General features: G+C 43.7%; 1 long non-coding RNA gene across 1 annotated transcript; it reads left to right on the forward strand.

Moving 5' to 3' along the window:
• Nucleotides 1–6,349: 6,349 nt before the first annotated feature.
• LOC125726328 (uncharacterized) lies at nucleotides 6,350–20,518 on the forward strand. Its single transcript, XR_007388157.1, has 3 exons — nucleotides 6,350–6,432; nucleotides 11,408–11,522; nucleotides 20,381–20,518. It is a non-coding gene; the product is annotated as an uncharacterized LOC125726328 (long non-coding RNA).
• The last annotated feature ends 2,006 nt before the right edge of the window (nucleotides 20,519–22,524 follow it).

Genomic DNA, 22,524 nt, shown 5'->3' on the forward strand with positions numbered 1-22,524 from the left:
CTAAGGCGCAAGGCAGTTTCTTTCCAAATAATGATTTCAAGTAAACGCATCACACAACAGCTGAATCTGAAGAAACCACAATGTTTCTGACTCTCCGTTATGGTCAAGATGAGGCAGGACATCTGATTTTTCATTGCTGCACTGGGACATTATTGCTGTTTGTATCATTTATTCTGCTTTTTGGGTGTTTTTTGTAGGGCTGTTTGGGGGGTCACCGCATACCACACAAAGGACCCCAAAAGTGGGTGCACCATGTATTATGCAGCTTGGAACTACCAGTCATTTTTTTTTACATTATTTTTTTACATGTTCAATTAAAAAGGCCCCTGAAAGAGATTTGTTTCATTCAGGTTGGCATATTCCAATGGAGAAGCAAAGCTTTGTAGGAGATGAAGTGGAGCTTTTACTAGCTCTGCCAGAAGTTGGCTTTTGATAGCAATGCCACCTGGAGGCATGACGGCAGTCACAGGCCTGTGTTTGTGTGTGCGTGGTGTTTGTGATGTCACAGATGAAGTCATGCAGTTGCACTATGATGTCAGAGAGCCGCGGAGCCCATGAGAGAACCCATGTGAATGTGTGGTGAGATTTTATAAGCGTTCACTTTGGTGTTGGAGAAATGTTTTTTCAGGCTAAGAGCTAGTTACAGTTTGCTTCCCATTATTTTAAACTTTGTTGCACCCATGACTCTTTTCAGCATCTGTCTTAAATCGTTCCCATTCACTTCTATTCCTCCCCAAATTCACCCATAAAAAAAAGACTGCCTCGCTAATCCATCTAAATTCTTTTAGTATTTATAACACGGTCACACTGATTTATTTTTGCTTAACTCTGTCTTCAGACTTTGATGGAGTTTTCCAAGACTGTTCAGGCCAATCTTGGGAAATGCTCTTTTGATCGGTCCGGTTACGAAGATTGCGTCCCACCCCTCCAGGGTGCGAAGAACAAACTGGTCGGCGACCACATTAACCCAGGCCTTGTCTTAAAGACGCTGTGCATCTGGGAAATGTGGCCCTCCATCATTCATCTGTCTCTGGATGTGTTCATTTCCATCGGGGGGGGCGTCTTCCTTCGAGGATGTGTTTCTGCAGCACCCATGAGTGAGGGCAGATTCGCTTAATGTGGGATAAATCGAGGAGGAACAAATGAGAAAGGGGTGACATGGCTTTTACACCACATTCTCCATCCGGGGATAATAATCATCATCAGTTGTGTCAGTGCTTGAACTTGACGTGCAATCAGTGTGAGTTGACAGCCCAAACCTCTGGCACCTATAAAACCTTTCAGAGGAGACACCTTCATTACCTTAAAATATGGGTTTCTATCTGCCATCTGGGCTGTAAAGAAAGCTGCCCAGTGCATCACATATTTATGGGTTTTATAACACCGGAAGCTTGATGCAGGGAGAAGAGAGTTTTGTATGTAAAAATCTCAAAGAACCAATTGGTTTAAAAAATGTACGGTATGTCACACGATGCACGCCTAATCCTTACGTTTTTTTATAACCATGCGCTCTGTGCTTATGCAATAAAGAAACATGTGCCTTTAACATTATGCGACAATATCTGACACACAAAAATCAGAAGGTGCTTGACTGAAATGTTGATCTTTGGCCTAAAATTACGATCAGTCTCTATGTTGATGTCCTGTGGGAGAGTGTAGATATTGCTCAGATGTTCATGATGTAAAGTCAGAGTGCTCATACTGTAGTAAAGAGTAAAACACGCTCAGTATCTAGTGAGTTGTCAGACTTAGATGACATCAATCCTTATAAAGTTTCATCATTAAGTCTTATAAAGTCTCGACTCTAATTCTTATAATTTCATCATTGAGTCTTATACGGTCTCGTCATTAAGTTTCATACTGCAAGAAACTCATTCTGCAGCTGCCCAAAATGCAGGAGTACTAAAGTCCCTGGCTACAAATGAGTCAGAGATGATGCCATCCCATCATGATAATTCTGGTTGTCATGCATACTTTGCCTTCGTAAACAAAGGCAGCTCCTTGCGCGGTTTAAATGCAGCTGGCAGCTTGAGGTGAGCGACTAACTGATCAGTCATCAACGACTAGCAAAACAAGCAATCGACATAATCTAAGGCAATAAATGTAACTGGTCTGATGATGAGTCTCGGGACCAGCGGCACCGATCGACTTGGTGGCATGAGAGTTCCGTCTCAGACTTGGCGCGAGTCCAAACCCATTTTCGTGGGTACCGGAGAGGTTAGCATACCCTGACAGCCCATTAATCTACTGGGGTCCCTGCAGAGCTGACTCCCTCCTAATCCCCTCCCACGGCAGACCGTCAGGCTCAGACGGACGCGGCCCGTCTGCGGCCTTATCAGCGGGTAGCTGGTCGTTCCGTCAGGCTGGCTCTGCTCCCCACGGGCGGGTAACCGCGGGGATTGGACCGCGAGCTCTGAGGTTCTAGCAGCTGACTGGCGGCGCTCGATTTGACACGAATATGCTTATTATCTGAGCTGTGGACAGAGTCCCACCTTCTACGTGTCCACACCACCTCATCCATCAGAAACAAAGCATGCACTCAAGTGAAGGCTTCTACTCTGTTGTTTAGTTTTTCCTCTCTTTCTTTTTGCTTTTTCATAGCCTTCTTTGGTGGGTCCTTGTTTGTCTCACTTGAGGTGCTCTGTTGCTAAGAAGCCAACAGCCTACCTTTTTTTACCAAGGAGTTGACAGCATCACAAATCCATATACTGACTAAACAAAATAGGCATATAATTAGGCATGATCCTCAGGTCCTCTAGCTTAGTGTTTCTGGCCCTCGGTGCTACTTTTGCCACTATTCAGCAGTTTAGTTTGGTGCCTTCAGAGTTCATTGTAACTTTATGCCGAAGTCTGCGAGATCAGCTCCAGGAGTCTGTAGTCTGCATCTTTGCCCACTAACCAGGACAATACTTGTTACTACAGTAACTTTCCCTCCATCTCCAACAAGCCTGAGGCTCCTACAGTTTATTTGCTGCTGTGTCTGAAATCAGGACTCAAAGGGAATAATGATACTCTATATGCATAGAGAGAAAAGCTTAAAGCCATATGATCATTTACTGGAGATCCTTCAAGAATATGTAGATACAATGTAATAAATATTAAGGAGGCTGTAGTAAGCTATGTGCTGTAATACCCAACAGTTATTTTGAAGATACTGTAATTCTGTATCTAGGCGGCGACAAACGATATTTTTATGTAACAGAATATTGAATATTATAATGCTTCTTGATTTCTGGATTTGAGTCTCATCAGGATCAAGATGATGATGATGATCATCATCATTATCATTTTCAGGATCAGTGCATGCCCTGTCCTGTTTGACGTTTCCATGTTTGGCCAGCAGGTGTCGCTGGCCATACCATTCCTGGTGTCTTAGTGCTTAGTGATTATGACCCTCACCTGTGTCTTGTTATTCTGAGCCCTAGTGTTTGGTTTACCCATTTATGTGCCTGCCTTTGCTCTGTTTTTTGTTGGTCGTCGTATTTGTAACCCGCCAGTGTTTCTTTGTGATCTTTGTAGATATTTTTTGCTTGTGTGTATTATTCCTTGTGATTGTGTTGTTTTGCCCCTTCATGGTCCCATCTGCCTTGTGTTCGTTTGAGTTCTGTTTTATCATAGTTCCTGTTTGATCATAAACTGCACTGTGGATCATCCTTCCATAATGCCATATCATGCTTACTGCTGTTATTATTATTATTATTATTATTATTATTATATAAGTTCTAGTGAAACCACTGTCATTGTCTGTTTTGTGAAAGTGGCAGTGGTGTATTAGTTACAGAGTTATATGGTGTCTGAATTCACACTCTCGTTGTAATTTTACTCATTCCCAATATCCGATGATTCAATAGAAAACAGCATTGATAACGTTAAGTAAGTCTGAGGCCATGAGTCCTGGTAAATGTAGCCATCTGCAGGTCTTTTGTGAGTGCTCGTCGACAGGTCCTGTTACGGGCTGTGAATCCGAACCCGTCTTGCGCCTGAAGTTTGGCCCTGTAATGAACTGTGTCTAACCCTCAGACAGTGTCTGTCATCAGCGTTCGCTCTCGGCATTGTCGGCCCGGCAACCACAGCTGACTAATATCTGTCTTGTAGCCTGTGCCTGCTGGCAGCATAGCAGATCGGAGACTGAAAGTGAGTGAATGCTAGCTCTTGCACTGCGCTTCTTCCATTCCTTGCAAGCCCTGCCGCCAAATTGAGACTGGCCTCCAAAGCCCTCCATCCAGCTAAATGATTGTGGTCGTCCTTGTTATTTTATATTAATTCGTTGATTCACTACAGGAAACGTGAGGTTTTTTATTTTCTCTCAAGTTTGGTCCCTGGAATTTCCCTTTTGAGCTCATCAACACGTACACTTCAAGAGGAGGATTTCATTCCAGCTGTGCAACCCTCTTGCGTTACATAATACCTTAGCATTACTTTCTAACTCTGAGGAATCTTACAGATATAGGTTGCCGAATCATCTCGTCAACCATGATCATCCCGAAGCATGGATCTGCACAACGGCTCCTTCAGCATTGGGTAGGTTGGGTGTTTTAGGAATTGTCATTGAAAAGTGTGAAACGAGGAGAATGCGGATGTTTCAGGCGAGGTGAGATTGCAGAACCAGCCGCCGTATTCATCTGTATCTAGGTGCTTTAAAAGTGTAGAGCTGTGCATGTTAGGGTGAGTATACAGATGCAATGGGTCAGTTCTTTTAGCTTGATGATTTCGCCTCTTTACGTTATAGACTGCAGCGGTTACTCTGTAACTTGCTGGTTGCTCACTTCATCAACAGGGTGCTGAAAAAAATAAATCACCCCGTTCCGTCCTCCCACCCAACGGATCTGTTTGTCATCCGGAATGTCATAGTTTTTCACAAATGGTAGCCTGGTTAGACTGACATGCAAGCACAATTTGCCATTAAAATGAATCTCATGGTGGGAAATTCAGAGAAAGCATACAGAATTTCTTTGTTTGTTTTCCTTCAAACTTCATCCTTTCAAATGTCATCTTTTCCCTTTGTTTGGGTTCTGTCTCCCGGGACACAGATTCCAGCCTGAGGCAGTCTGACAGGCATTCAGACCTCGGGGAAAAGTCTTGTCCGCTCTTACATAACTGCGGTACTTCACCTGGATCTGGCATTCCTCAACCACTGGCTTCCATTTATCTCTTGTCTAATGACTTTCGGGGCTATGCAATCTATCTCTCTCCATAGCTTTGAAAAGATTCGCCCGTTGGAAGTTATTTGTTTGTGTCTGTTAATCTTGAAGCATTTCCAGTGACTTCAGCCCGTAGGATTAGCGATTTATCATGACCACGGCACTAAATCTTCACCATCCCTCCCTCACCTAATTGAAAGGGTCTCACAACTTCTGGCTGGCAAATGTGGCTCACAGACAGTGGTGGGATAATATGCCAAGGAGTTACTGTCAGTTACATCCCGGCTAAGGAAACTGTAAATTGGGCATCATCCCAAGTTTTTGGATCATATTGGAACACCGTGAGTTATGGATGAACTTTGAAAGGGATAGAAAATAGGAAATATATTGTTGCAACACTTTAAACTTTAATGAGCCATCAGTTTTTTTTTAATTATTAAAATTATAGCTAGCACGCATCTGCACTGAAAGGAAATAAGACAGCATCTGTTGTTATTATCTACCCATCTTGCATAACTGCTTGTCCAGTGCAGCTTTCGGTGAAGCACAGGATGCCACATTTGGAAGTGTCCAGAACAAGATTGCTCAATCACAGCGAGATCATGCAAATTCCACATACTGAGCCCTCTCTACCAAACCCTACAAGTCTCTCTACCAAACCCCTGCCCCAACCTGCTCTCTCACCACGAGGTGTGTGTGTGTGTAATGACCAGGGCCGGCCCAGCCCATTATTGGGGCCCTGAGCAAAATTTGATTAACCTAGTTGTCATTGTCATCTTCCTTCCTGGTCAGATAGGGCGCCACCTGGTGGCCACTGGGCCCTAAGCAAGTGTTACACCCCCTGAAATGGGTAAAAAGATCATTTTAAAAAACACAGACACAGTTTTGTCAGTTTATTCCATTGCGTGACTTTATAAGAATGAACGAAAACAGTGCACGCTCCCCCCAGTGTTCCCTCACAGGCATAAATAATCAAACCCAAGCAGCCAAAACAAAGCAGTAACAGATATTACAACTATTAAGCACACGCAAACCTCAGATTGTGAGTAACTTCGTTTGCGAGTGTTTTGCAAGATGAGCAAAAAATGTAAATAAATTTTAACTTGATAAACGAGCGAGGTCTTGCAATACGGGTATTATGTATACGCTTTGTCTGCCTAGCGTCACGTGATCACAACTGAGCCGATGGTTATTCTCTCTCTCTCACTGTGGGATTGTGGGTAATTGTCTGCCATGCTCGGTCTCAGTCACTCGTATAGTCAAAATTTAGAAAAGCACCACCGGAATAAGGGTGAGGCAGTGCGAACGATTCATCTCTTTAACGACAATGCAATGTCACATTTCCGCGAAATCGGAAAGGAGGCAAAAGTGGCTGTCATTGGATAGGTTCCTTGTTTAAGTCGCACAAAAAGAAAATGATTCCTAGAGCCAACAGATAGCAGTGATTCCGTTATAGTGAAAGTCATCCTACAAAATAACCCTTCTCTTCTCTTCTCTCTCGTTTCCCTCACACCATCCACGATTCTTTCTAAAGGTAAAGTGCAGGTTAATTTGTTTTATGTATTTTTACTTTATATTTTGTATTAATCATTTTATATGAATATTTTTGAGTTGTGGAACGAATCATCGGAATTTCCATTATTTCTAATAGGAAAATTCGCTTTGATACTGTATACGAGTGCTTTGGATTACGAGCACGTTTCGGGAACGAATTGTCCTCACAATCCGAGGTTTTACTGTATCTCCTGTTATCTACCCTTTTTTATAGTTATCTGTTAAAGTAAAATAAATATACTTCCCTCAGGAGATACAGCTAATAAACATACATATCACACAACTGCTTAGTTCACTTATGCTTTGGGCTGGCCCTCATACTGTAATTACCTTAAGCGGTTCTCTGTTAAGGAGATCTTCAGTGCCCCTCCCATGAAAATTGATTTTTCTAATTCCATTTACGATTAGTACCATATCCCCCGCTTGGCAAATTTTACCACAGCCCCTCCCTCTACTCCTGTATTTCTGCAGGGGCTAAGATCCCTAAATCCTAGAATCACCGCTAATAATGACTATAAAAAGATACGGCTTTACAACAACAGTTCCTAAACTTTCAGAGTCCCGCGGCGTGTCTGGATAATGAAGGCACAAGCCTGTATGAATCCATTTACTGACCATCCACTTTATTTATTAATGGCTTAAGGTTTACCGGCTGGCCGATGTAACTCCCGTGAAGTGCGTTATGATTAATGTTCACTCCATAACCGAATCAGTTAGACTACTATCTGGTATTTGTCTTCACGGCACGGTATCGACTCTGGGGTGGCCATGTGGAAAATGAAGTGTCGTGTGTGGAGGTGGCCACTGAACGGAAGCGTAGAAAAAAAAAAAACAAGCCGGAGCCAGAGACGCCCGGTCCTCCTTGGCTGGAATTGTCTGCGTCTCAGGCTGAGAGGCAGAGGAACGACCGTCCGATGGGATTCATATTTCAAAACCTCACAAGGCTTTCAGAAGAAACCAACAGTTTTTGTTTTTTTTTCCTGGAGATAGATTTGAGAAGTGACTTTGGAGAAACTTCCTATTCCGGTGAAAAAAAACCATCATATAAAAGACACGTTTTTCCACAGATAGACGCCCAGTGCCGCTTGATTACTGCGTCCTTATCTCCAGACGCAGCTCTTATTGAAAGCGTTAATAAAACCTCCGCAGATTCAGTCGGCATTACTATTCATGCGGTGCGGGATTCCTGCAATCCAAAGCCAGATAGACGTCTAATGTTCAGGAAGAGGATTTTCGCTGGCTTTTAGGCGCTGCACCAGTTTCATTTTCTGGAGGATGTTACAAATCCCTACAATGCTAATGCAAGGCGGTGAGAACAAACAGCAGAAGATAATTTGTGCTGAATGGCTGGTTGTTCTTGGGTATCTGGCAAACGGGGTGTTTTTTTACTCTGCTAGATCCCTTGACTTCTTCCTTAGAGCTTAAAAATGGCACAGATTTCACTTTGTACGAAAGTCTAGACTGCAATGAGAACCAAGCTGTCATGAAGGCCTTCTGTGGAGTCTTCTGGCAGTGGAGTATCTATATAGAACAGTGTTTCTCAACTCAGTTCAGACAGTGCACATCTTAGCAGAGGTGGAAAGTTCAGGTCCAGAAAGTACAAATCTAGTCCAAGGTTTTGTTTCTACCAACCAGTTGAGTATAATGAGTCACAGTCACAGAATACTCAACTGGTTGGTTGAAACAAAATCTAGTCCCGGATTTGTACTTTCTGGATCTGAACTTTCCACCTCTGCATCTTGGCTTTTGTTCAGCTCCCAATACACCTGTACCAGATATTCAGTGTTCTTGATTGGCTGGAAGCTGCGAGGGAGCAAATATATGTACTGTTTGGGGGGTCCCGTAAGACTGGGTTGAGAAACACTGTTATAGAACATTTTGGTCCCTTTTCTACAGCGGGGGTTTCACCTCATGGGGAAAAGAGCCCACAACTTTCAGACCTGGGCTGTAGGGACTGCAGATTCATGCCAGGTTTCCATCATTATGTCAAGTCTTTACCATTTGTGCTAGAATTTGCTAATTAGCAATCAGCTCGCATACATGCACACTGAAACACACACCTGGTACCTATTAGGACATTTTCAGCTTCTCCAGATTGAATTGACTCTCCAAGTCTCTCTAGAGCCCTTCAGACCTTAGGGAGACAGGGAATGTGGCCCACACAGAAACCCACAGCCCCGATTTCTTCTGACAGTCGATGCTTTGCAGCTGGGGATCACGGGAATCCGAGAGCAGTGAGGAGCCGGCTGCCCGGCGCCAGCAAAGGAATTGATTGTTCCAAGCAGATAATTGTACTGCAAGAAGCATGGAGTCGAGAGGCCTGAAAGTTATCAGCGCCTCTGTGGCCTCCGTTACTGATAAGCAGGGATATGAGAGCTGGCAAGGTACAGCTGTGAGGCAGACTTTCTCATTATCGGCCTCATAGAGCCGCTAACTCTTTCTTATCACTGTGTTTCTGCTTTTTTTTCCTACTCATTGTTTGTGGATTTTTGCTTTGCTAGCCCATTAGCTGGGCAAATGTGCAGTCCCCGTGGTATTAAAATCCATTTCTGTCCCCGTTTTGAAGCCCGTTTGACGGAACTACCGCTGAATTTTAAGTCGTCAACAAAGGAGGCCAGCAGAGGATCCCAGTGCATTCTGGGAAATCTGGAATGCCACGTCAATCCGTGCATTTTTGCAAGTTAGCATAAGGAATCAATGAAACGAACACAGCTCCTGTGGATCACCTTGGGTCTTCCGCGACACACACATCACAACGTCCTGTTTCCAAAGTGCGGAAAGATCCAGATCAGTCCAAAGCCAGCAGAGTCAGAAATTGCTGCCTCCCCAGCTGCCTGACTTTTGCTGCACTAACGGTTTAGCAGATCTGTTGTGTAATATTATATTAACAAGCTATCACTTAATAATAATTCTAAGTGCTAAAATTGATGGTTATAGACCGGTGACATAACAGACTGAGGGAAAATTTGTGAGAAACCTTGAGACAATTTGAGTCAAAATTGTTTTTTACTTCATAAGTTAAATGCAATATAACGGAATGAGGTTTGTAGCATCAAGTTCGCCACAGAGATTAATTTTCTTAGCAAAACATTGAAAGCAAAAACAATGTAACATTGTGGCTAATAACAGTGCAAATTACATCAGTAATGGATTTTACTGGAGCGAAAAAAAATATCCACAGTGTTTTATTAATCACATATATAAATGTTCTCCCTCCCTGGGACAACTTGGCTTGTCAAGCCCAACTGTGATGATTGAGTGCACCAATGTGTAATAGGCCATTCTCACGAAAATATAATTTCCTCTTATAAAGCAAAATTATTTACACTGAAGCAGTCTGCATCCCATATTAAACTGCAGACCCCTGAAGTTCCCCATAGGAGATCCTGTTTATTGTCTATCTTTGTAGTAACAAATTAAGCTTGCTGGGGACTGTTGCTATTAGCCTAAAAAGACTGAAACACCTAATAAAAATGACTAGTAAACCTTTTTTATTAGGACTCTTTTTCATTCTGAGCAGAATGTACCAATTCTGCATTTCTTTGTTTGACAGGGTTACAATTGGTCCACCTGTCCACTAGAGGGCGGCGGTACTCAGCGTTAAAAGTTTACTTGTACTCTGTGCTTGTTTTGGCAGACAGTAAAGTGGATCATGTGCTGTGCTCTGTCTCGAAGTTGACTCCATTGCCTCATTTAAGGGGTTTATAGTTGTTTATGTATTTCAGCACTTCATGCTCCAGCCTTCTGCATTGATTTCTGTCACTCTAGCACATTAGCTGTATCCTAACTGCCTTTCCCAGTCCTTGCTCCAGCTCATCAGATAGTCTTGGTGGTAATAGGATACCAAAGCTCTGCTAAAGGTCTGCCCTAACTGTGATTTGTGGAATACCAGCCACCTAAGGGCAAGTCGTCCAGCTTCTGGAGAAAAGGCTGCGGCAGTTGCCTCCATGCCACAGTAAACGCACGCTGCCGGTCAGCCCGTGACAAGTAGAAGAACCACAGCAATTACAGACATCGCTATTGATGCTGTTGAGTCGGCCAGTAATGAGATCTATGCAGCGGCTGTACTCTTCGCTGCTGGAGTATAGCCTGTGAAGAGCAGATGCTTCCCAGAATCCCTTTCCCCTGACAGCAACAGTAGATCGGTAACAACGCACACCAGAGAGGAACCATTGACCTGTGAATGATGCGCGTAGCACATTTTTAGCCAGGAGAATGACTAACAGAGGGATCTACATGTGGACACACAACCAGCAGAGGGACCCGAGGCCTGGAATGTGCTGGTGAGCTTGGCAGTGGTTGGCAGTGGTGTCTCTGCTGAGCCTGGGCCTCAATCACCAGCCCCATTATAAACTCATCTCAGTGGCTGGAGTCACTGCCCCCCTCCCCCCGACACGATGGCATCCATCTGTTCAGTCCCGAGTTCACACAGAATGCGGAGGAGGGAGGCTCTGCCTGGCTGCTTGATGGATGCTAATTCCGCAAGAACTTCCAGTGGCTGCAGAGTAAACAAGGCGGTGTGCAGTCATTCATTCCGGCGCTTGTCAATACTGCCACCTACAAAGCGGTGGCCTGCTTGTGTCTATGTGAATGACATCATCGTGCACTATTCACCATTATTAGTAGAGTCAATAAACACAGTACTAAATGCACTGTTTTATATCATTAGGATTACCCTGCATAAGCCCTAAATGAATTCTTTGTTCTTACAGGTCTTCCAGAAGAAATTAATGTCCTGAAGCCAGTGCAGTACCCTGTGCACACAGCTTGTTGAAGAAAGAGACCGGAAAGAAGAGAAAAACAAACAAACATCAATATGGTATCTAGGTAAAAAGAGCAATGTCTAGCAAAGAGCACACTAATAGCATTAGAAGGAGAACGCTTAAAACAACCAACACATTTATAGACTGATATATCCCCAAAGGGACTAAATTAGAAAAGAATTAGAAAAGAAATAAATGGTGCCCACCTCCGTTATTTTGGTCTAGGGACTTCAGCTTTTCCTGTGCCAGCAAAATGGGACAGGTCACTGGGGGGGGGAATGCCTATAAAAGCCCCAGTCAGGGCCAAATCGTCCCCGTGAGGAAGGTGTCATGTACCTCCCCTAGGGTCTCATCCCCGTCCTTGAGATTACGGTGCCTGCCTTTGTGTACCAGTACGGTTCCTCACCATCAGTGTTTACACCATTTTATCGCTCTACATGGCGCTGGAGTCATGGATATCAGTCCCCCCTCCGCTGGGGAGGGGGGAGGTCAGGGCTCGATCTCTGTGATCTCCATCCAGACCTCACACCTCAGTCTTATCTATCGTGATTTCTATAAGCCCGCAGCGATACAGGCTTGCCCTGACCCAACAGAAAGACGAAACAAACAAAAATCCCTTAAGGAAAAAAATAACAAAAAAAGTTATAGGTTAGAGTTATAGGTATAGGAGATATAGACTTAATAGGAATGATGACGTAAAGTTTTAAATTGCTTGCTGCTGATTATAAACAGCAGCATGTGAGCTCATACAAATATAACAGAGGTTCAAAACACCATAACTAAATGAAGGTGCGTGCCGAAATCACACACATAGTGTTAATGAGAGACAATTTGACTAATTTGGGGGAAGCCCTATTAAAAATACATGGAGGCTTCGTAAGGTGTTCGGTTAACGCTGTTAGTGCAAGTGCCAGTACGTGAAATTGGTAAGGTGTGCATTCCTCTGGAGATCCTCCTGGCCTGAGCAAAGTGGGTTAAAATCGAGAAGTGGGGGGAGGAATTCTTCACAGTCATTTTAATCAGCCCCCAGAATGGATAGCAGAGCCAGCAAGTCATAATGAACTTTCTTTGCATTGTGCCTCCTAGGGACTGGATCACGTCTTTGTGATTCCCTCTCCTGGAGAATAATGGCACTTGATCCAATGCTGCTGACTGTTTACCATCTTCATGTGGGTACGAGACTCTCAAACAGCCGGACGGTGTCGCTGTTCTTGCTGATATATGTCATATGTCCTGCTGGGAAATGTACCTTCCCTGGTGAATGACCATTCTTGAAGTCCTTTGGATAAACTATATTTGGAAAGGCGCTATATAAAAATAAAGTGTATTGAAACCCACTTGGCTTTTCAAGAAGGCCTTCAATAACAGATGACATAGCTGGTCAAAAACTGAGAGTCATATTAAAATTTCGTGGTAGCTTTGGAAGTGAATTTCAGAGATGTAACCGCAAGGCCTTCAATCATTGGAGTGGTGAGTATTATGAATTTGTATGAAGCAGAAGTATGGATGATGTACTAAATAGAAGTAAGGATACAATTTACTGTCTTTTCTGACCACACAAGATAGTGCTCTAAGTTTGATTTGGGGCATGCTTTGTGCCTCTTTTTTGTACTGAGAGCACCATCTAGTGGCATAAAAAAAAACAGCAAATGGTTCATGAAGTGTCATAGTGTCCATCGCTATAAGGATGTTGATTGCTGATGTCTGCTTATTTTCACATCTTTGCCAGACATCACTGCTGACAGAGTTAATAAGGACACAAGTATTTAAAGTAAATTGCAGATTTTGAGAGCACCTTTCTTCACCATCTTGAACTCTAAGGCTACAGTTAGATGTAAACTATACCCAAGCATCAATTTACTTTAATGGGGGATTATTGTAATCTTGCCTAATATTTCTCATTAAAGCATTTCGATCAAAACAGTTAATGATCCAGTACTTCATATTAGATTTAATTCAATTGATTTCAGATAAAATCTAATTGTTCACAACGTAGGTGCCCCGAAAGCGTCTACCTAAGATTCGACAGAAACAAATCCGTGGACTAACATAACGATGGGTCATGTTATACAGCAGCAAAAACTATGAGCGGAAAAATAGCCAGGAGTCAACTGGGAAGAGGAAATGAAAAACTCCTCTAGTAGATATAGGAGAGAGGAATCTGCATGGGTCTGAGGTCAACTTGCTGCCCCTTCCGGGTACGCCAACATTATATAACTCAGAAATAAGTTTCTGAGTTATATACTAAAGTTTGGCCTGGAATGACTGTCTTCTGTTCAGCCAAGGATGGTCAGCAGGTCAGCCTGCAGTGTTTCGGTGCCCATGGCGTGTGTTGAGCTTGATGGCCTTTAAGGTCACGTTCTGCTGACGCTTGCCCAGAGCACAGATAGCAGATACAGGAGAGAAACGAAATGGTGGATGTATTGAAAAAGAACTTAGGCCATGTAGATCTGCACCAAGAGCATGATTTATTGTATGCTTAATTAAGAGGCTTGCCTGAACTAAAAATAGGTCATCAGTCTTAAGTACTTAGACTGTCAGGTAATTCCTTAAAATAGCTGCATGTTCCATAGGATATAATCCCTGTACCTGGAGACTTTACCTGCAGCAGTTATATTATATATTTGCAGAACAGCAGCAAGCCCTGTATCCTGCATCCTGCAATCTCCGAGCACGATGTACAGAATGCACTCTCGGCCACGCGATAATTTACTACAGCCCAGGTAGGTCGATACAACAAAAAAAAAAATTATTTGCCCAAAAAAAAAAAAAACGGTACAATAGAGTTTAGCTGAGTGAAGATGTAATGGAACAGAATGGAACAACTGCAAAATTAAAGTAGTAGGTCAGGTGTGTGAAAAATGATTCTGGGGGGTCCTTGGTCCGTGCAAGCAGTCTGTATAGCCTTCTTAGATGAGCTACACACTCCATTACTGAGTTACCAGGCTAAATTAGGGGAATTTAATAAACTATTTAATGGGTCAGCTGCAGTAAACAGATAGCTGTACCAAGATGGGAAACCCAAGTTTGCAGTAGAGTGTAGGCTATCTGCTCCTTTGCAATACTCACAATATTTGCATTACGGTTTGCATTGCAGGGTTTTTATTGTCTTACATATTTATTGTCGACATATTTATTATCTTATTGCGACACCTTGATTTGTTTTTAATTTGTGTTTACTGGTGGCTAGAAGGTCACGCAGAGTAAGATTTTTATTGCATAGTTTGATTGTTTTACTGAGCTCAGGGCTCGGCGATATCTAAAATAAATAATGTATGATAGTATAATATAAAAATATCAGGACACATGATAATATTGAACTGTCCAATACCCCCCCGCTCCACACACACAAACACACACACACACACACACACACACACACACAGACCTGTACTTATATCTTTGTGGGGACCTTCCCTTTTTTTTATGGGCAAAACCCTAATCCCAGCAATGACAGCCTTAACCCCTACCCACCCCTTAACCATAAATCTGTATTATTCCATTATAAACCCAAAATTAACTATACCAAAAGCGTTGGGGTAGTTTTCAAACCTTACAAACTATTAACAAGATAATACAACTACGACACACATGTAAATGCATGTGCAGACCTGTCTCTAATTGAAAATCTCACACCGGCCAACTGACTAAAGTGTATACCCCTGAGTAAGTACTAGAATCTTTTGTACATACTGGAGTCCCTCCATGGGCTGCTTAGCCCCCACCCCCACTTCCTGCTACAGTACATCTCACTCTCACCCTTGTCTCCTGTTTCGGACAGAGGGCAGGACAGGTGGTGCCGAGGTAGTGGAATCTAAGCTAAAGGAGATGGCAGCAAATTCCATCATAAGATGCCCACCATCTTATGCAAAGAACGACTGTAGGACGGAATGGAAACTGGTAACAAAAGCCACTAACCAAAATAAATGAGGTCTGGGTCATCTTTGAAATATCAGCAGCTGTGATTGTTTGTTAGAATTTCAAATGCAGCTTTTTCACTTTTATGCACTAAGCTTCAGAGGATAAACATCTGACTCCCCACAATAGCATCAGAGCTCAAACCCTGGAAATTCCTCATGAGAGATGCAGTTAGTAAAAATGTCAGAAAAAATAGATCCGCGTTCTTAATGGGGTCATTATTTTGTCATACACATTCATAAAACAGAGCTGTACAGAAAATGCCTGTATTATTCTCTGATTGACGTACAGGGCCGGGTAAACACTCTACATAATTGAGACAATGAGGATTAAATCGGAGAGTAGCATCAATACTGCAGGCCTTGTGCTGATGTAATGGAAATATCAGATGATTTAGGGATGATTAAAGAATTTCTAGGGCAAACGACTGGCTCTTGGGCACAGGAAGTCAGCTGGTCGACAATCACATTTTACCTATGTGTGTTTGTTTGGGGGGGGGGGGGTGGTTGTGTATATACTTCATCGTGGGCACCAAATGTTATAAAAACTGGTTGTTCGGAACACTTTTTTCGGTCCCCACGAAGGGAAAACTCAATTTTGGTTGGTTACCGATGCTTAGGGTTATGGCTGGTAGGGGTTCAGGTCGTTATTGTTGGGATTAGGGTTTTTCCCCATAGAAATGAGTGGATGGTCCCCACAAAGGAATAAACACAAAGATGCGTGTGTGTATCCGTGTGTTACAACCCTGGTTTTCCGAGTGCTATTTAATTATTAATAATTAAATTATTACATAATTCTGTAAACAGTTCAATCATCTGTCAAACTAAACTTGAAAAAAGGCCAGTGCAAAAACAAAAATACAACCTATTTCTGATTTAAACAGCCATTCTTCGTAATTTATAAATCCACACAGCAGGCCATTTTACTGAAGTAATTCAGGCTGAGTGCCTTTTTAAGAGGTACAGAAGTGGTGTTCCTGGAATTTGATCTTGCAATGTTCTGCTGAGTTCGCTCACCTTGCGTGCTGATTAATGGTCACGGTTCTACCTGTCAGGTGAGAAATCACTCATGTTCAGGAGCAATAAGAGAATCGGAACAGTTGGGCACATTTGACAGCATGTGGGATGCTACTCGCGTCCACCCGAGCGTGTTGTTAACCCACGGAGACAGACTCGCTCCTCGCATTTTCTTTATGTTGTTTAATAACAAGAGAGTTCACATACTTGAAATGTGGCAATACAAAGTTGTGCAGTGAAAGTTGGACTTTTATCACATGTTATTGAAGATTGATAGCGAGCCTTTGAAACGGAGACATTACTGCTTGAAATGTAGCCCATAGTTTTACAAGATTACATGAAACACTAAGCATGGCAGCATGTCTGGGCATGCAGGGAACCTCCTTTTCACTGATTTATCAGAAGCAACCAGGATTCGAACCCAAGACCTCTGCAGTACTTGTACAACACACCATTTCTTGCTACCCTGGCTGGAGAACTTGCAATGAACTTGGTGCTGAAAGCAGTGTCCCCAACCCAGTCCTGGGGGACCTCCAGCAGTTCCACGGTTTTGCTCCCTCCCAGCTTCTAGACAATCAAGAACTCTAAATATCTGCCATGGGTGTCTTAGTAGCTGAAAGAGAGAACACAAATACGCAGTGTCTGTGAGCCAGTGACGACTGGGTTGAGAAACACTGGCAAAACTGTAGTAATACAACATTTATCATATGGGATAAAAAGCAGTAGGATTACAAACCCCTGCTCCACTTTGCAGGCTGTTGCTGTTAGCGTTCCCTCATGCTATTTCATTCCTTACATCGAATGTGGATAATTGAAAAAACCTAAATCAATCCACCTTACAGCTAGGATCTGTGCTGTTGTGTTCCATAAAAATGATTTGTGAGGTCAGTGGACATGCACAGTAAATGTACAGAGTGAGCGGGAGGCTCTCACTTCTAGATATATAGAATACTAGAGTGCAGAAAATACATTCATAGAAATATACGTGACATTCTGTGCTTTCTGATTCCTGCTGCCTACATTCTTAAGAAAGGTCAAAGGTCAGGCAACAGATGACTATTTCCCCCCACGGTGGGTGCAGCTGAAGCTCAGCTCAGCGAGCCTGTATGTGTTCTCTCTGCTGTCTTGTGTGCTTCCTCAGTGCTTAGTTTCCATAGAGATAAGACCCCGGGCGGGCAGGAGGCAGTGTGCTGGAGTCACCACTAAAGAGTAATCCTCCTGGACTTGGGTGAGACTCCACTGGGTCGCGGAGCCACCAAGACTAGTGAGATCAACAGCAGTAAGAGAGGAAGATATCCGGCCACCTGCAAAAAGACTGCAACTTATTACATATTTTTTTTGTTTGACCGAGGACAGCTTGACATCACATGGGCATATGTTCCACCCTACTGCACTGAAGAATTCTTATAAAAAATAAAAAATAGACAGTGCCTCCCGAAAATATTTCATCTGTCTTTGGTAGACAGTCTCCCTTGACTCTTTGTATGAAGTCGCAGCCTAGCTCTGCCAGGTTCGGTAGACCTCAGATGAGTTATCTTAAAATTCCTTAGCAGAGCTGATAATAAACGTAATGAGTTTGAGTAAAAGAACTTGTAACTCAAACTCCAGAACTGTGTAAGCCAAAAGGCCCCCATTAATCATGAAAAAAAAAGTTATGCTCCAAAGCATTCTGGTCATTTAGAAGTCGTTGGTCTGCAATTGTAATTTGTTACCTCATGTTAACCAAGTGAACTACTTAACAAGACATGTCACCCACAGCGTTCAATGCTTGCCGAGAAACCCTGGACTGAGCTTCTGGCATTTCAGGCCATGATGTTCGAGATGGTTGTGAGATTGCTGGGGTCTTTTTCTAATCTGAGCCCTCTGGGTAGCAACGCCTCCGGCGTTATCTGGTCAAGTCAAAGTCAAGTCATAATCAAAGTCAGTAAGTAGAATACTGAAACATTATATACAAATTAATACTAACATGACATTTTCAGACATGCATATTAAGACAGACAATAGATACAGGTAACCACAGAATTTGTGCAGGAAGGATTGCGTAAACTGGTCTGCAAGTTTTGCATGGAAGCAGAGTAAGCGATAAATAAATAGGTGTAGTATCAGAGTTAAAAGTGCAGAAATATTAGTTCTTTTAACAGACCTCATCCTAGGCTGGGAGGGGTCAGAGTATTCAGTAGTTGAGGTCAAAAGCTGTTTTTAGGTCTCACTGTCCTGGCTTTGTGGCTGTAAACCACTCAAACAGGTTCTTATAGCCAGAGATTAGGGCAAGGCATTGGCGCTAGGTAACTGCTGCTGTCCAACACATCGTCTAATAAGCTTTGTGTTTTGAGGGCAAAAGGAAATATGACTGGTTCAGAGAGATACCCAATCAGATTGTAGAGGAGGTGGGTACAAGCAACTAGAGGAGGTGGAACCAGGACAGCTGATTGGTTGATTCTGCCTCCTCTAGTTGTTAGGACCCACCTCCTCTGCAATCTCATTGGTTATCTCTCTGAACCAATCATTTTTCCTTTTGCCCTCAGAACATTTTTGTTAGTAAGTAAAATTTCCACGAGTGTGTAGATTTGGCTTGGATTCTGGAAACGTGATAAAAGCGCTAACAGATACACATGCGAGAGTGTTTTTTGATGACGCCGGTTTCAAGGAGGCGTGGGTTGTCATTGCCGCCATCGAGCGTCACCCTACCTGCCGGCATTTCCCACATTGCGTTGTACGTCTTTGTCCTACTTGAAACACAATGAAAACCCCTGGGATGGAACAGACACAGTACCCGTTGGATCAGAGCACCATGTTGAGCACCACAAACATTCTCCCAGAATGCCGAGCCTGACAAATCATTGCTGGTGTGCATCAGGAGTGCCAGCGATAGCGCAATAGACCACGTTTACCATTGCAAATGAACATTCACCTATGAAAATAAAATAACACGCACACACTCACACACCTACAGCTATTCATATGCATGAGGTCCATCCAGCAGACTGCCAGTCAGAGCTGGGGCCGTGAGCTACATGTCTGCGGCTCAGGGGGGATTGCTGATGAGAGAGGGGGGTGGCCGAGGGGGCAATGACTATTTGTTTTTACCTGCTGTGGGATTTTAGCAAACATGCAGGGAACACAGACTCCTTACTGTGAAGTCAACAGAGAGCCAGGGCAAAAGGTGGAGGGCTTTTTTTGTTTTAAGGGTTTGCCAGTTGCCTGCACTGATAATTCCCTTCCATTTTAACAAGGGCTGGAGCTTGTAATGCTAACACCAAACCCACATGCACGTGGCCTCTTAAATTATCCACAAAACATCATCCAGTGGGAATCACGATAGAAATTGTATAAGATACAGCTCGGCATTACCAGCCACCTGGTCGACGGGCAAAAACACGAGCCGAGTCAGATGGCTCTGTGTACAAATATCTGTGAATATTACATACCAGCCTTGAGCATCGTCTCGGATAACATAAAAGGTATTAAATTAATGTTTATAGTTTGCCGTCTTCACAATAAATTATTCTGTCCGCCATGCTTAACCACACGGATATGCACACTCTTATTAATGGATATAGGGCGATGAAGAACATGCGATGTTAAAAAAGGGCTGTGAGGGAGAAATACTGATGAAAACGCAAAAACCGATGTTGATTCTGAAGCTGTGAGTCGTACTCTGCTTTCATCACACGCAGGGATGGCTACATCGCAACTACCTTTGTTTTCCTGCTTGAAAAATGTCCCTACATAAATATGCCTTGGAAATACTTGCACGCTTGCATTTCCTGTGAAAGATATGCATGGGTTGCAAAATAAATAAATGAACGGACAATGTCAAATTGCGAGAATAATATATAACGGAGAGGATGGTTTAATGTGTGATAGGATGACTACGTCTTATTTCAAATGAGATCTCACTGTCGTGCTGTTGAATTTGAGGATGTTATTTCCAGGTCAGAAGAAGGTATTGGCTGTCTCACATCTCCCTTGTGTTTTGGAAACTCAGAGTAGTCGCTTTGAACCTTGGACAGCAGGTGGGACAGCGGTGTGGGAGCTGGATCGAGGAGGTGGTTCACGTCTCCGGCTGGGAGGCAGGAGGAGAGAGGAGACGCGGTTAATTTCAGCAGCAGGGATGGAACTGCATGTAGGTCACCCACTAAACTCGCTCCAAGCTAGTTTGCTGTCGACGCTTCCTATGCTGATTTTGGTGTGTGGAGGGGGGGGATGTTTTGTGTCAGATGGAAAGATAAAGCCTGTGTTTGGAGATGGAGATGATCTCATTCTGGCTGCCACACGTGTCATGCAGGCTCCCTGCCACCTCCCAGCTGATGTGCACCCCCTCACACCACACACCCCCCCACCCTTGCTGCTGTTCCACTTCTCTGCCCCCCCCCGACGATAATCTCCTGCACTCTGTTATGTTTTTTTAACCTGATTGAGATCTCGCCTCCGAATACCAGATTGTTCTCGGTTGGCTTCGCTGGATTTTGCTTTACCGGCTGCGATTGATTAATATTGACCTTCAGAAACCTCAGGTATGATTCTCAGTCAAGGGCACCCATCATAACCGAAAGTCACTGCTCGGTGGACATACCCTAACTTACACCCCAATACTGCCAGTACTCGAAGGGAATCTAGACTGTAATCATTTTGAAGCTGGAGTAAACAGCAGATTTCCAGAAGACCAAACGTCATACTGTGGCACAGTGTGGTGTGGTTCTGTGCTTGTGGTCATGGTCATGTGATGGTGCTTTTCAAGCAATCGGGCAGCCAAAACTCCACTCATGCGAGACATTTCCCAGTCCGTGACGGACCGGGGAGCAATTCCTCAGAATGCTGGCACAATTAAACTCCCATCTCCTACTCTTTGGTTTTCTAAGTGCCCTCGGAAACAACCTCAAGCATGGTGGGCCACTAGCTCCCAATTGAGACAATATTACACACGCAAATACTAGCTTCACCCTCCTAGGTATTAGCATCTAGCAGTAACCATTAACACCAGAAGGGGGCAATGTTGGCCTTTGGTTCCGCCGGCAACACAAGCAACAGGAGGGGGGAAAAAACGTGGCTGCACACCAGGAATCTTTCTAGATGCTTCCATCATGGACTGTGCAGGGTGCATCTGTACAGAGGTGTTTACAGACTTAGCACGTGATGTATTCACATGTTGCACACACGTGCAGGTAACGGACGGCTGCTTTAATTTCACAGGAGGCCGGTATTGGCCTATCAGAGCAGGGAGATCCCCGAGACTTGCTTTTAAGAACAGTAATAAGTTCCAACTGATGTGGACATTAAATCCTTAAATCCAAGGGCTTCTCTGTCACCGGCAGCTACACATCTAAACACTTCACCACTCATGCAAGGACCAGACTTAGCTAACAGTTAAATACTACGCCTGTGTATAGTTCGATATTTTTAATGAGGCCGCAGCAAATAAATCCAGCAGCAGAAAAGGTCCCACCTAGAATTGACCAGAAGTCCAATTTTCCTAACCGCTGCCCTACGTTACTGTCCTGGCTGCTGTGAATTTACATCCGCTAATCACCACTTGCAGCAGCTACTTTGACAGAACTGCTTCACTGAGCCCCGAGGTTCATTTCCGAGAGCTTGAGATCGTGTGGCTGTGTGTGTGTGTGTGTGTGTGTGTGTGTGTGTGTGTGCTGCTGGGGTATGTTCAGACCATGTCTGAATCCACGCAGTTATGCTATTGCTCTCCGCATGTATGTTGTGCGTGTTTGTCCGTGTGCCTCATCGGCTGATGCATGTGGACGTGTGTTGAGCATCACGTGTGTCATGACTGAGGAACGATGTCGAAGCGATCCTCCAGCCAGGCCAACCCCCCCCGCGAAATGTTTCATAAACTAAATAAATACCTAGCCAGTATAGTCAGAAGATGATTAACGAAACATGGTGTTTCAGTATAGATCTCCTAAGTAAGGAACATTTGTTTAATATTTAGCGTAGTGACTGTTTGTGGCCAGCAGAGGAGGCAAAGCTGGGGGGGGGTTGAGTGGCGGCCCCTCGATTGTACCAGGCCTGGGATCAGTATGGGACTGTAAGGGAAAATTCCTGCTCTGCCCAGTGGGAGCCCCTCTGAGAAGCTTCTGCCAATAAGTGTTATGTTGGGGTATGGTCATCTGCTAAGTT

This window comes from Brienomyrus brachyistius, unplaced genomic scaffold, assembly GCF_023856365.1.
Source record: "Brienomyrus brachyistius isolate T26 unplaced genomic scaffold, BBRACH_0.4 scaffold70, whole genome shotgun sequence".
Classification (NCBI taxonomy): Eukaryota; Metazoa; Chordata; class Actinopteri; order Osteoglossiformes; family Mormyridae; genus Brienomyrus; species Brienomyrus brachyistius.